Source organism: Zingiber officinale, chromosome 6B, assembly GCF_018446385.1.
Source record: "Zingiber officinale cultivar Zhangliang chromosome 6B, Zo_v1.1, whole genome shotgun sequence".
Taxonomy (NCBI): domain Eukaryota; kingdom Viridiplantae; phylum Streptophyta; class Magnoliopsida; order Zingiberales; family Zingiberaceae; genus Zingiber; species Zingiber officinale.
In genome coordinates, this window is record NC_055996.1 from 57549265 (window position 1) to 57565658 (window position 16394).

Sequence of the window (16394 nt, forward strand, 5' to 3'; positions counted from 1 at the left end):
TATTTTAATTTCCTTATGATTAAGGATAATGACATTTACTAACAAGTGACATCCTAGGTGGATATTCAACATTTCTAAAATGCTTAGATAGATATGCATGATCCCTAATTTAGGGTAAAAACCAAAATCTACATCTCGCAAAGATTATACCCCCTTTCAAAGAGGAAGAAGCCCTTTAAATAGAGCAGGGAGTTTGGGCGCCACACGACCCATGTCACGGTCGTGTGGATCTCACACGACCTCGGTTGTTTTGCTCTCGACCAGGGTCACACGGCTATGTGAGATTCATAAGGCCGTGACAATCTTCTTCTCTGGAAAGCACACACGGTCGTGCCAATCTTAACCTATGGAAATGCTACACGGCTGTGTGGCACACACGTCATAGCAATGCACGGCCTTTGGAAATGTTGCATGACCATGTAGATCTACACGGTCGTGTGCTGATTTTACTTCAAAGGTGACACGGTCATGTGAAACCACATGACCATGTCTACCCCCTCTTCTGCTGATGTTGCACACCCGGTCTGCTCCACACGACCAAGGTCATTTTCCTTCCCGTTCCTTTGGTATGGCCGTGTGGCACACATGGCCAACGCTATCTTCCTTCAATTGTTCATTTCTTCTCCAAATTTGACTCCTATAGATATAAAAACACACAAGAGCAGATATCTGAATAAAGAAGAGTAAATATAATAAAAGTAAGCAAGGAGTATGAAAATGCATCGATAAAGCATGCGTAAAATATAGTAATGTGCGTCAAAACATGATAAACAAGTGTATAAAATCTATGCACATCACACCCCCAGACTTAAACTTTTACTTGTCCTCAAGCAAAATGTCGCAATCTAGACTCACGTGCTCAATAATGCATCATAATCCCTAATGCACTTTCCTAACTCTATCTACAAGTTTCATTGATAAGCATGATCATAGAAATAACCCAAGTATGGCTTAATCATAAGTCTCTTATGCACAGTGCAAATAATGACCCAAACCTTTCAAGTTTCAATCTTCATCCTAGTCAAGTCGTCATCCAATTGAGTTCCTAATATTTCTGGTGATAGGCACGTACCTGCCACACACTTGGTTCATATTTCTCAATCAACCCAAGGTTTCAAAGGCGTGCTCGATATCAAGAGAATCATAGTAGTTATTTCCCTAGTAACCTGACGCAGTCTCAAAGGGGTAACTTGCTAGTTTCAACTCAAAACAACTATTTTTTATGTCTCTTATTCAACATTTTTTTTCATTTCCTTTTCACTTTTTTTCATTTTTTTCTAAGTGATTGCAAGGTGCAACACTTTAACACATATGTACATAAGCACAAATATTGAGATATTTTGATTTTTCCAAATGAGCTTACATGATTCGAGGCTCATCCAGTAACCAAAATGAAGTTTGAGAAATCACCAAGGAAACCAAGTACTAAACAAATAGGAAGAATCATGACTATTTCAATGATATCAACTATTCAAGCTCAAGTAAGTGAGGGTAAGATCCTTAAGGTTAAGCCAAAACTCAAACTTATCTCCATACAATACTTAGCTCACATCATGCTACTTAAGATAGAGAAAAGAGGTACATTAAATATACTAGCATCATTTACAACATCATGAATCAAGATAAAAACGTGCTAACAAATTTTGCTTTTAGACAAGTAAGCATATAAGTGAGGATTGATGTTTCCAAAATGAATTCCACAAAACACTTCAAAAGACAGTCAAATGACAGTAAAAAAAACCAAACAAGCATAATAAATGCGAGACAAAAACAAACAAAATGCAGAAAATTGAAAACTGAAAATGAAAAAAATTCAGGTTGCAAACCCCCCCCCCCCCGCGACTTAAACCTTTCATCATCCCGATGAAATCAATATGGTGGTGGAGGAGGTGGTGGAGGTCTACGTGGATGACCAATAGGAAAACTAGGGAAATCCGGCGTTTCACTCAGGAACTTATGATATTCATAAAGGGCACTAACTTGTTGACTAGTAATACTCATACCCTGCATGAATTCTCTCATCCTAGCTTGATAAATATCATAGTCCTGAACAAACTCAACCACTTGACCTTGAAAATTTCTCGTAAACTGAAAATGATCCGCACCTCTCTAAACTGATCATCTGATAAAGAAAAATGACCTTCCAACATCACACATTGGGCCTCCTACTTCTCAAAATAGTTGGGTCCATATAACATATACACACAATCTTTCTATTGACAAGAATATCAAATCTAGATTTATGATCTTCATTTCTAAAAATAATATTGAATTCATTGTCGTTACCTTCGTCGCATGAAATCCTCTTTCCTTTGCCCCTTTGTGACCTTTTCCTTTCCTTTTTTCCTTTGTTGACTCCCTTCCTCCGCTTGATCCACCGCTTCCCTTACAAAGTTTCTTCAAAAGATTAGATATATTGTCAAGCTCAAATAGAGAAAGGTGTTGTTTTGTTGGAGAGGATTGATCTTGCAAGAATAGATCTTAAAAAGTAAGATCTTTAGGAAAAGAAATTATAGATCTTGAAAATAGGAGAGGAGAATTATTGTTGAGATCTAGATCTTGATGAAGTTTAGGAAAAGAGGTTTGAGGTCTAGATCTAAGAGGTTGAGAAGAAAAGTTGAAGATGAGAAGAGTTTGGGAGAGAGAAGTAGCTTGGGGGTGTGGCCGACATGGCCTAGGCATGGTCGTGTCTTATAGACATGGCCAGGGTTAAGTTGCTCCACATGGCCGTGTGGATCTACACGACCCAATCCTTCTCCTTCTCGAGTAAGTCCACACGATCGTGTCAATTGACACGGGCAATGCAGGCTCCTTCTCGGCTTCTTTTCCACGGCTATGTATGGTACATGACCTTATTCCTTTCCTTCTTAAGCTAGCCTCACACGGCCGTGTGTGAGACATAGCCAAGTCGTTCTTCTTCTCGGGAATTCCTACACAGCTGTGTATGGGACATGACCTTGCCTTTCTCCTTCTCGAGTAAAATCTCACGACCCATGTATGGTACATGGACAATGCATTCTCCTTCTTTGTAAGTCTTACACAGTCGTGTATGTCACACAGCCAAGCTCTTTCAAGACCCAAAATGCTATATTTCTTCCTTTCCACCTTCTCGTTTGCTTCCATGCCCATGAAATGATCATGGTCAGCTCATGGACACAATTTCCAACCTAAAAACAAAAAAGACAACAAAATAAAAACACTAACTAATGAAAAATAAAACTCGAATTAAAACTAACTAAAGAAACCCTTGGGTTGCCTCCCAAGAAGTGCTTGTTTAAGATCTTTAGCTCAACCGATCCCCATTTTCTTTTCATTTTCTTGCCCTCGGAGGGCAGATATGTTTTTCATTTTTATTGGGAGGCCTTCTCCCAACATCACTTGTCGGACCATGTTCCTCATCCGACGGCCTCCCATGAGGATGGAAATTCCAATCCTCTAGCTTGTAAGCGTCCGACCCACTACAAACACTTACTAAAAGAGAAGAAACATGATTAAAAGAGTTAGACAAATCATATTCCAGCCTTTCCTTACCAATTACCAATGAAAGTTTATGGTTTTTAACATCAATTATTGCTGCAGCTGTTGTATAGAAAGGTCTTCCTAATATGATTGGGATCTTTGAGTCTTCAATCATGTCGAGTACCACAAAATCTGTGGGAATTATGATCCCACCAACTTCTACCGACACATCCTCTATAATACCCATAGGATATCTGCAAGAATGGTCAGCTAATTGTAGTGCCATGGTCGTAAGTTTAAAGTTTTTTAGACCTAATTTATTACAAATTGAATATGGAATGAGGCTAACATTTGCCCCCAAATCACAAAAAGCTTTTTCTATAAATTCAGCTCCTATATTGCAAGGAATATAAAAGCTTCCTGGATCTTTAAGCTTTGGGGAAGTGTTCTTTTCAAACAAAGTGCTACATTCCTCGGTAAGTGCTATGGTCTCGATGTCTCCCCTTCTTCTTTTATTTGGCATGATGTCCTTCAGAAATTTGGCAAAACTTTGGCATTTGTAGGATTGCATCAATTAAAGGAACTTCAACACAAATTTCCTTTACTTTTTTCACAAATCTGCCAAACCCTTCATCTTTTTTTAGCATAACTAATCTTTGAGGAAAAGGGACCACTTGATTTTGTGGGTTAAGTGGAAGAGTCTCTTCAACCTTATTGGTACTCTCCTCTTCATCTTGAATCTGAATAGGTTCAAGTGCTGGAGGTGAGAGCTCTTCTTCAATTTTCATCCCTTTTATAGCAGTCACTTGAGGATCCCCCAAGGTCCGTCCTCTCCTAAGTTCAATTCGATTGCAGTACTCCATTGGATTAACATAAGGTTTTTCAGGAAATTGTCCTGGTGCTCTTGAAGATGATGAAGCTAACTGGGCAATTTGGCTATCTAAAATTTTCTAGTACTTATCTAAATTATCCATTCTTTGAGATAGCACCTTAAGTTCTTACTTCATTTCATTTTGATTGGAAATAATTTCCTCAAGCATTTTCTCAATTTTTGAGAATTGATAGCCTTGAGAAGATTGTTGTTGATGGAAATTTTGTTGTCCAGGCGAGAAACTTGGTCTTGCCCCCATAGATGGTCCTTGTTCTTGATTGTTTCTATAGGAAAAATTAGGATGATTCTTCCATCCAGGGTTGTATGTGTTTGAATGGATTGTTCTGTTTCTGATTGTAGCTCATGATAGCATCACATTGTTCTAATTGATTGATTTGTACTGAGATAGCTCCTAGAGGACATGAGTCTTAAGCATGATCAAAAGTCCCACATGTTTCACAACAACATACAATGGCATTGACTGTACTAGTACTTGTTCCCATATTTTCCAGCTTCTTTGTAAGATCATCTAGTTTTGCAGACATCATAGTGATTGCATCTACATCAAATTTTCCTGATGCTTTAGTTGAGTTTGAAAAAGAATAGCCTCCACTTCTTTCTGTTGCCCACTGATGATAGTTTTGTGCTACACTTCCAATAATATATTCGGCTTCATCCAAACTTTTATTCATAAGTGCTCCTCCAGCAACAGAATTTAGGGACACCTTTGTATGATAATTGATGTCATTATAAAATGTATGCAACACTAACCATTGCTCCAATCTTTGGTGTGGACATTGTCTAAGCATGTTGCTATATCTATCGCATGCTTCAAATAAAGATTCTGAGTCAGATTGTCTGAAGCTTGCAATAAGATTTCTCATATGAGCAGTCTTGCTTGGTGGATAGAATTTATCTAAGAATTGTTGCTCACATTGCTCCCAAGTGGTGATGCTATTTGGAGGTAAAGAATTTAACCATTGTTTTGCTCTATCTTGTAAAGAAAACCCAAACAATAACAATCTCATTGCTTCTGAAGGAACACCATTCATCTTCATGGTACCACAAATTTCATAGAAAACTTCCAAGTGTTGATTAGGATCTTCATGCAGTCCTCCACCAAATTAATTCTATTACACCATAGTGATTATTGCAGGCTTTATATCAAAATTATTGACTTCAATAGATGCTCTAATAATACTTGAACGAAGCCCTCTAGCATATAATGTTGCATAATCTTTAAGTGGTTTGTTCGCCATGTTTAAGTGTTCTTGTTCTTCTTGTTGTCTTTGCGAGGTTTTCCTTCTATGAAAGGTTCTATCAATTTCAGGATCAAGAGGAAATAAATCTCTTGAAAAGTTAGATCTTCGCATACAAGAACAAGATTACATAATTTAATTTACAAAGAAAAGAATAAAGAACACAAAGAATTTGATTCATAAACAAAAAGAATAAAGAATGCAAAGAAGAATTTCAGAATAGAATTAGAAAACTAGTTACAAGTTAGATGTCAGAAAAGAAAAGAAAATAAAAGTTTAGTCTAACTCAAATGATAATCTCTAATGTTATAGACGCAGTCCTCGACAATATGCCAAAAACTTGTTACGAACTGTAAGTGTATGGTTACATCATCAGTAATAAAAAAATATCGAATCCACAGGGACTGGTTATAATCACTAAAGATGTCTTAATGCGAATTAGCTAAACAACAAAGCAAGAATTACACGAATTAAGACAAAACTAGAAAATAGAAATAGAAAGGTAATGTAGGAAACTAGGTTTTATGAAAGTTCTAGGAGATTTGGTTTCTTTGTGATACTTATCAATGTGATATGGTCTACCAACCCTATCCTTAATTGTTATGTGTTTGCAAGAAGTCGTCGGTTATCTTATGCAGAAAACATCGGCAAGGGACATTAATCTACACCTTAAGCAACTAAATAGAAATGATCCCTATAAAGTATGTTAATGGGGCATCCCTATCACGACGCCCCTTGGTTATATAGCATAGAAACTCATCACTAATCAATTCTCATCAAGATATAGGGTACAACACATTTATCTATCCCTCTTCTTTGTAGATTCTTGCTTCTCCCTTCAAGGTGATCCCCTAAATATCTGTTAACGGGGCAGCCCTATCATGAGGCCCTCGGTTATACAATCTAGAGAATTCCTCTACAAGATCCACAAGAAATACAAACAACCAATCAAGAATGGTAATTAGATTCAAAACACAACAATCCATACAAGATTGAATTGATACAAAACATAACAACATCATTGAAACAAGAAGATGGTAAATCCTTGAAATCTTACATCAACTCACATCACAAATACTCCCTCCATCCTAGAACAAGAAGATCTACTCCATGAAACAAAAGAAAAGAACCAAAGACAAGATGATCGTAAACATTTCGATCCAAATCAAGAAGATAGAGAAGAAATGCTTCTCTAAAGATGACGAGTGATCTTCGAAACCAATCCTTGCCACTGGAGTCGAATCTTGGATGGAAACGTCACTTGATCGTCGGAATCAACGTCAAAAGGTCAAAGAAAGCTTCAAGATTGGATCTCTCCAAAGGGAGAGCCTCCCCCTTTCAAAGAGGAAGAAGCCCTTTAAATAGAGCAAGGGGTTTGGGCGCCACACGGGTCGTGTCACGGTCGTGTGGATCTCACACGACCTCGGCTGTTTTACTCTCGGCCAAGGTCACACGATCGTGTGATATTCACATGGCCGTGTCAATCTTCTTATCTGGATAGCTCACACAATCATGTGGCTCACACGGCTGTGCCAATCTCAGCCTCTGGAAATGCTACATGATGTGTGTAGATTATAAATACTTTTATGCATGTTTGGACGCACATCTAATTGTATTTCATTATCATAATCTATGTTTATTGCACTATATTTCTTTATAATTTCATGCTTCCATTATATTTTGTTCGGAGATATGCTCTTTGCTTGTTTTTATTTATAGGGCGCTAGTTGGAGTAAAAATGGAGTGAAAACACACACGAGAACAACATTGAAAGAAATCCAGCCAAGGTCGTGTAACCCACACGACCGTGCTCCCCCACCAGAGGCAAATCAGGCCACGACGGTGTGACTTTGGCAGAGAAGAAGAAGGTCACAACCATGTGATCCACACAGCTGTGTGACCCACACGACCGTGTGACCAAAGCTGAGGCCAAGAAGAAACCGACCATGTGGATCCACACGACCGTGCCACATGGTCGTGTGGTGTAGACCAGTCGTGTCACCCCGACAGTGTATCCAGCACACGACCGTGTAGATCTACACGATCGTGCAACATTTACAGAAGCTAAGAATTGTCAGGTCGTGTGTGTCACACGACCATGTAATATTTCTAGAGGCCAAATTGGAACGGTCGTGTGAGCCACATGGTCGTGTAAGCCATCTAGAGAGGGAGCATAGCACGACCGTGTGACCCTGGCCGAGAGTAAACACCTCCAAGCTGTGTGAGATCTACACGGCCGTGTCACGGGCTGTGTGGTGGCCATGCCCTACTCCATAAAAGGGGTTATTCTTCCCTTTTCACTCATCTTGGGCATTTTTGCTTGGGGATCACCCCCATTCCTGGGGGAAGGGTTCTCCCCCTTGGGAGAACCCTAGATCTTCAATCTTCACCAATCCGTCCACCTCCAGAGCAGTTGGAGTGTATACTAAAAGTCTAGCTTTTGTATAAACATTTATAAGAATCACATTGGTCAAGTGTCTACATTTATATATACCAAATGTAGATGTTCAATTAATTTATATTGTAGATAACATAGTGTGTGGTGTCACACAAAGAAGATCGTGTTATCGGTTCTTTATAAATTATAAACAGTAGCTCACGACCAAGATGGAAAGGAACAAACCATTGGAAGGTCATAGTGTAATTAGGTATTAGTTTATCTTAACTATATAATTACACTAGTACACTTAAAGTGTATTGAGTAGGACCATATAGAGGTCGTTTCTTTTTATACTGACTTTATAAAGGAACAAAGACCTCAGTTATTATGGAAGTGTGTGCTCTTAATCCTAATATAATAACAAGCACATATATTTGATATTTATTTCTTTAATTTATCAATGGGTGAGATTTAGTTTGATAAATCAATAAGCCCGATAAGTTGGGAAATGATATCACTTATAGTGTGTGTTGTTGATTATAGAAGGAAACTGTGTCCTAGTGATCTAGGTTGATAATGTCCCCAAAAGGAGCTCATAAGGATTGTCATGTTAAACCCTGCAGGTGGACTTAGTCCGACATGACGATAAGGTTGAGTGGTACTACTCTTGGACTAAGATATTAATTAAATGAGTTGTCAGTAACTCACTTAATTAGTGGACATCTGACATCTTAAACACAGGGAAACTAACACACTCATAATAAGAAGGAGCCCAAAAATGTAATTTGGGATTGGTGCGGTAGTTCAATAATAGGTCTTTAGTGGAATGAATTATTATTGATGGAATTAAGTTGTGTGTTCGGGGCGAACACGGGAAGCTTAAATTTCATCGGGAGACCAAATCCAATTCCTCCTCTCGGTCCCTATCGTAGCCTCTTGTATATAGAGATTTATACCCACCACATACCCACCTTCTTACCCATCCTAATGGGGCCAGCCAAGCTAGCTTGGAACCCAAGCTAGGGCCGGCCAAGACCCAAAGGTTGAGCCAAGTTAATTGGCCGGCCATAGCTTGGAGCCCAAGCTTGATTGGCCGGCCATATTAAAAGAGAATTTATTTTTAATTAAAATGATTTCTTATATGGATATCATGGTTTTAAAAGAGAGTTTAAAATTAAATCTTTCCTTTTATACTTTTCTACAAAAGATTAAGAAAAGATTTGAAATCTTTCCTTATTTGTAGATTGAAAGGAGATTTTAATTTTGAGAAAACTTTCCTTTTTAAACCATGTTCATAATTTAAAAGAGAGTTTAAAAATTAAATATTCTCTTTTATTAGTTTCTACAAAAGATTAAGAAAGATTTGATATCTTTCCTTATTTGTAGATTGAAAAGAGATTTTAATTTTTAGAGATAACTTTCCTTTTTGGAAATTATCCACATGTTTAAAAGAAAGATTTTAATTTATAAAATTTCCTTTTTACTAACCAATCATGAAGGGATTAAATTATTGGAGAAATTTTTTTATTTTTCCGGAAACAAATTAGGAAGTTTTAATTTTTGATTTAATTAAAACTCTCCTTGTTTTGGGGAGAAGTGTGGCCGGCCAAATAATTTAGAGAAGAGAAAATTATTTTTAATTAAATAAATTTTCCTTTTCATGGCAAAAGAATTAAGGAAGTTTTTATTAAAATTTCCTTATTTGCCAAGACCAAGGATTATAAAAGAGGGGGTAGAGGTGCCTTCATGGTGAATAACTCTATTCTTTTCTTCCTCTCTTTTTCTCCTTGGTGTGGCCGGCCCTTAGAGGTTCTCCCTCTCCTCTTCTCTTCTTCTCTAGTGGCCGGTTTTATCCCCTCTTGGAGCTCTTGATGGTGGCCGGTTCAAGCTTGGAGAAGGAGAGAAAGGAGGTTTTGTTTCTTGCATCCCTTGGAGCTTGGTGGTGGTGGCCGGACCTCTACTTCTCATGGAGAATTCTTGGTGGCCGAATCTAGCTTGGAGAAGAAGGAGCTTGGTGGTTCTCATCTCGGAAGATCGTTGCCCACACAACGTCCGAGATAAAAAGAGGAATACGGTAGAAGATCAAGAGGTTATTTTACTTACAAAGAGAGGTATAACTAGTAATTGTTTTCCGCATCATACTAGTTTTCTTTGTATAGTTATTTATGGAAATACCAAACACAAGAGGCATAAGATTCTAGAGTTTTCGAATTTATTTTCGAGTTTGTGTTTTTTTTTTATTTTGTCGAATTTGTGATTCGATTTTTCTTTTTGGTTAACTTAGAGTTATTTAAGGAAATAAATGTTAGCTTTCCTTAAAAGACTTTGCCTAGACGGTGGTGGTTGCTCCCATATCCTAGAAGGCCATGTGCCTCGTTATACAGTCCTGGAAGCCAATTTTGTAAATTAATATTTATGGAATTAATAATCTAGGTAGATTTGAATCAATAGTGTTAAGTTCCGCTTGCGATTCAAATCTAAACCATTAAGAACAGATAAGTTAAATTTGGAATCAATGATGTTAAGTTCCGTCTGTGATTCCTAATTTAACTTCTAAAGAACACAATAGGTTATTTAAGGAAAGGATCGACACTTGTACAAAAAATTTTGTACAGTGGAACCGGTTTGATTTTATTAGGACTAACCAATAAGAGCAAGATTTGTAAGTAAGAAGACTGGCGGATCATTGATAAGCATTCCTCTCTTCTCTATCTCTTGTTTTGGAGTGTGTAATGGTTAATTTCTTGTCTCTTATTTGTAAATCCTTTGCTATGGAGTAGATCACTAGATCTAGGATGTAAGAAGTAGCTGTGATGTGATTGTGAATGTATGAAATATGTATTTGGACATTTTCCTATGCAATGAAGTACTTATATCATCATCTATGTGTGTTGTGCCTTGTGTACATTAGACGAGATATGTATGAGGTCAATCCATGTAGATGTAGGGTTTAGATCACCATGTAGAGTAGTACCCTGGAATGTAAGATCATGGGACCTTGTGACAGAAGGTATCCCTTACTTTCTATGGCGTTTCCTTAAAACGGGGATCAACTCTTTACAAGGAAAACTTATTAGAGTTTAGAGGGTTCTCCCAAATTAATATTAGGAAGTGATCTATGTAATGTAGGAACGTAGGACCGTGGGCCCTTGTGACAGAAGGATGTTCCCTATAATCGGACTTCCTAAATTACGTCTTCTACTTAATTGTATTAATCTACCGTTAGGAAGTGATCTGTGTAATCAAGGAATGTAGGACCATGGGCCCTTGTGACAAAAGGATGTTCCCTATAATCAGACTTCCTAAATTACCTCTTATACTTAATAGCGGTAGAACTTGGGTAAACTCTTCGGTGCGATCTTCATGGGATAGTACTGGACTTTAGTTAGAACTCCTACACGAGTGCAAGAATGAAGTTAGGGAGATGAACAATGCATAGGGACATTAACTAGCATCACAACAAAACCCAAATCCTAGTATCTATCATTCTATACTCACTTACATTCTTTACTCTTTCTCTCTTTTATCTTCTCTTTCTCTTAAGTGTTTGTTTACAAATTTAGATTGTCTAGATAATTCATCGTGTGAAGTTAACTAGTGCTTAATCAACAGTCCCTATGGGTTCGATATGTTTTGTATTACAGACAACGTAACCGTGCACTTGCGGTTCATAACAAGTTTTTGGCGTCGTTGCCGGGAATTGTTTTCGATTAATATTAGTTGATTAGCATATGAGTTACTCTAGGTATTTTTATTTTTCCTTTTGCCTTTTCTTTCTTGTTTTTATTATGCACTTTCTGTTGGACCCCGTGGTAGTTTTGATGTAATCAACCAAGATGGTTAGGTCCTGCTTTGTGTTTGATCCCTGTGTCTGAGTGTGCAGGAGCTTAGGAGCACAGGAAGTCGAGCGGAATACGCAGCTAGCGAGAAGGACGGCACGGGAAGGGAGCCGACGGGCTCGGTGCGTCCGAAGGACGAGAGAGCTGTGGAAGAGTACTCCGGTGGACGTGAAGAGCGTGCGTAGCGTTCGAGGGACGTTAAGCTGGGACGGAAGGCTGCTCGAGGAGAAGGCCGGGAATTGGGTTCGGGTGAGCCCTATTCTGCTTGGCCGGAATCACCCAAAAGAACGGAGCATCGAAGCCCACGCAAAGGAGCTGGAAAAAGAAGCTGTGCTGGAAAATCCAGCTCAAGGCGCCTTCAATAATCTTGAAGTCGCCTTCAAGGCTTGTTCAAGGCACCTTCAGCAGTCAAAGTTGACCGTTTGCGCAGCGGATAAAGTTTTATCCGCTGACCGAGCTGGAGGAGCCTTGAACCCAGTTGGAGGCGCCTTGGACTCTCGGGATAAGATTTCCAGGACCTATATAAAGGCCCCTGGAGCTAGGAAAGAATAACAACTCAAGCAATCAATTGTGTACTCTTTCCCAGCAATAGTTCTAAGCTTCCAAAGTGTAAAAGGCTTCTCCGCCTTCAGCAAAGGAGATTTTTCTACTGAGCTTTTTCTACTGAGCTTTTTCTACTGAGCTTTTTCTACTGCCCTGGATTAACAACCTCCTTGGTTGTAACCAGGTTAAATCATGTCTACTACTTAATTTCTATTTCCTTGCTTGTTTTAATTTTACTATTGCTTTTCTGAGTTGAAATCCGAGGAGGGTATAGTTAATTTTTGTTTGCAGCAATTCACCCCCCTCTTGCTGGCCTCCGCTGCACCAACATTTGGTATCAGAGCCAGACCGCCTCAGAAGGACTAACAGCCAACTGAAGCACAACGATCAAGACGATGACCGGAGCGAATATTGATCCCCCGAAATTCGACGGAAACTTCGCGATGTGGAAACGCTGAATGGAGGTATATCTTAACACAGATTTAAATATTTTATTAATAATGAAATTTAGTTATGAAGCACCAAAGACAACGAATGGAGAAGAACTCGAGATGCACCTCTGGACCAGTAACCAATGTGACGAGTCTATGGCAAACGCTCGGGCTGAATTTCATCTTCTAAGCGTACTACCAGATGAAGATCTCGTTAAAGTTGGCGACTACCGAAGTGCAAAAGAACTTTGGGAAAAGTTCTTAAGACTCCACGAAGAACAAATTGAAGTTGAATCCGACTCCTCGATGGACACTGACCCGACGTCAGAAGAGTCTGAAACCGAGGTAAGTGCCGAGACAAAACTAGTAACCAAACTCCAACTTGAAGACCTAGAATGCTCATCACAAATGAGCATCGATGAAGGGGGAGAAACATCAGAAGACGAAAACAACTTAACAGGGGGAGAATCAACCGCCGACAAGGTAAGTCAGGTATGGTCTCCACCTCTTGGCAAATTAATTGATTCAATTGAAATATTGCCGAAAGGTTTTCGTAAATTACAAATTATTTCGTCAAAAGAATATTTTGAATTAAAAACTGAAAAACTATTAAATAATATTGAGTTAAAGGACACAATTTGTCAATTAAGAGATTTTGACAAACTAACAATAGAAAATGTACAATTTTCTGCATGCTCAATATTTTTTGCTACAATTATAAAAAACTGTGAATTGAGATATTATGAGAAGTTAAAATGGAAATTTAAAAATCATAATATTTGATCTAAGTTGAAATATTAGACTTAGAGCTTACAGTGAGAAAATTAAACATTGAAATTCTTTATCGAAGCTTTGTCTAAGGAAGTGATTGTTGCTCCAATAACCAAGAAGGCCTAGTGCCTCACCACGACCTGGAAGCTAAAATATTGAAAGAAAATATTTATTTAACTTTATGAAAAAGCATTAAAAACAAGAATTAAATAATTCTTTGAAAGTTTATCAACCATTTTTTTTTACTTAGAAACTCTTTTTGAAAATTCTGACTTAGAATTTTTTTTGGGAAAATTCAGTTTAACTTAGAAATTTTTTTTGTAAAATTCTCGCTAGCTGCTTGATAATTTGCTTAACATTCTCTTGTTGGTACCCCATTTTTTCTGTGATCAAAGGGGGAGAGAAAGGTACAAGTTTAGGGGGAGTTAGGAAAATTAAAAATTAAATATTTTAGTATTTTTTAAACTGTGTTGCAATTTTACATATTGCAAATTTATGCTTAAATATGTTAGTTTAGTAATTTTTCTTTAAAATTACTTTTTGTATCTGTTTTGACCCTAACTTGAACTTGAGTTGATGCACATCAAAAAGGGAGAGATTGTTGGACCCCGTGGTAGTTTTGATGTGATCAACCAAGTTGGTTAGGTCCTGCTTTGTGTTTGATCCCTGTGTCTGAGTGTGCAGGAGCTTAGGAGCACAGGAAGTCGAGCGGAAGACGCAGCTAGCGAGAAGGACAGCACGGGAAGGGAGCCGACGGGCTCGATGCGTCCGAAGGACGAGAGAGCTGCGGAAGAGTACTCCGGTGGGCGTGAAGAGCGTGCGCAGCGTTCGAGGGACGTTAAGCCGGGACGGAAGGCTGCTCGAGGAGAAGGCCGGGAATTAGGTTCGGGTGAGCCCTATTCTGGTTGGTCGGAATCACCCAAAAGAACGGAGCATCGGAAGCCCACGCAAAGGAGCTGGAAAAAGAAGCTGTGCTGGAAAATCTAGCTCAAGACGCCTCAACAATCTTGAAGGCGCCTTCAAGGCTTGTTCAAGGTGCCTTCAGCAGTCAAAGTTGATCGTTTGCACAGCGGATAAAGTTTTATCCGCTGACCGAGCTGGAGGCACCTTGAACCCAGTTGGAGGCGTCTTGGACTCTCGGGATAAGATTTCCAGGACCTATATAAAGGCCCCTGGAGCTAGGAAAGAATAACAACCCAAACAATCAATTGTGTACTCTTTCCCAGCAATAGTTCTAAGCTTCCAAAGTGTAAAAGGCTTCTCCGCCTTCTGCAAAGGAGATTTTTCTATTGAGCTTTTTCTATTGCCCTGGATTAACAACCTCCTTGGATGTAATCAGGTTAAATCCTGTCTACTACTTAATTTCTATTTCCTTGCTTGTTTTAATTTTACTATTACTTTTCTGAGTGGAAATCCGAGGAGGCTATAGTTAATTTTTGTTTGCAGCAATTCACCCCCCTCTTGCCGGCCTCCGCTGTACCTACACTTTCTTTCTTGCAATTTAAATTCTGCATTTTCTTTCTCGTTTTTCATATAGCATTTTATTTCTTATCTTTAATTATTCATTTTTGTTTTTTCTCAAATTTTTTTCTCTTAGATATATATGAGCACTAACATGTCAAGTAGGCCCTTAAGAAATTTTTCTGCACCCATTTCTGCAAGATTTTTATCTCCCATTGTGCAACCTAATATTGAAGCAAAAAAGTTTTCAACTAAACCCAGAGTTAATTTTTATGATATAAGGTCACAAATTTGGAGGAGAAGTATCAAAAAGTCCTTATCTGCACCTTGAGACATTTCTTGAGGTTTGCGATATGATGAACTATGAAGGAGTGTCAGCGGATGCAGTTCGATTGATGACATTTCCTTTCAGTATCAAGGATAAAGCAAGGACTTGGTTATATTCCCTCTGTCCTCAAAGCATCACAAGTTGGGAATAATTGGAGAAGAAATTTTTGAATCATTTTTTCCCCTCCAAGTAGAACAATTTACATGAGGAATTGCATCACAAATTTTGCTCAGGAAGATGGAGAATCATTATTTGAAGCATGAGACAGATTCAAGAGTCTACAAAGATAGAGCCCTCATCATTATTTGAAAAAATGGTTTACCCTGCACATATTCTATAGGGGAATTTCTTTATCAGATAAATGTTATTTGTATTCATTAGCTGGAGGTTCTTTTATGAACAAAAGTGTGGACGAAGCATACACATTAATTGATCAAGTGACATTAAACCTCCATGAATGGTCAAACAAAAGTTGGATGGAATCTCCCTAAAAAATTCAAGAAGTGCAAGCCATAAATGCAAGAGAGTCTGTCAAAGAAATTGCAATTTAACCATCCAAGAGTTTTGAAATTCACAAGTCACAGAATGAGGAATTCAAACATTTGGGGGAAAAGTTTGATAGCATAGTTCAAAATGGTTTAAACATGATCTCCCTCCTACACAAACAAGGTCTAGTGAACATTATAATGACATTGAGTTGAGAAGTGCAAAATAATCATGAAGAACTTATGAAAAAGGACTTGTATAGAATTGAGGAGATGAACAATAGAAGACCTCTAGAACTCAGCTCCATTACTCTAAGAAGTTCCCAAAGGGCACAAGTACCTTTCCCTCAATGATTTATCACACAAATACTAGACAAACAAGTTGGATCTCCGTAGAAAGCCAAAAGGGAATATGGGAAAAAGGAAGTTCAATCTTTCCCAAGACCTTTACTAAGGGTTCCTTTTCCACAAAGGCTAGTGAAGGTCGATGAAAACAAAGACTTTAAAAAATTCTGTGATTCTAATATGGTTGAATGGAAATTTCTAGATGTATATAAAGATGAAGAC

The 16394-nt window shown here is 38.3% G+C and overlaps 1 non-coding gene across 1 annotated transcript; it reads right to left on the reverse strand.

The window, feature by feature from the left end:
• Positions 1–15543: 15543 nt before the first annotated feature.
• Positions 15544–15649, reverse strand: LOC121993331. The gene has a single exon (XR_006115192.1). It is a non-coding gene; the product is annotated as a small nucleolar RNA R71 (small nucleolar RNA).
• Positions 15650–16394: the final 745 nt, after the last annotated feature.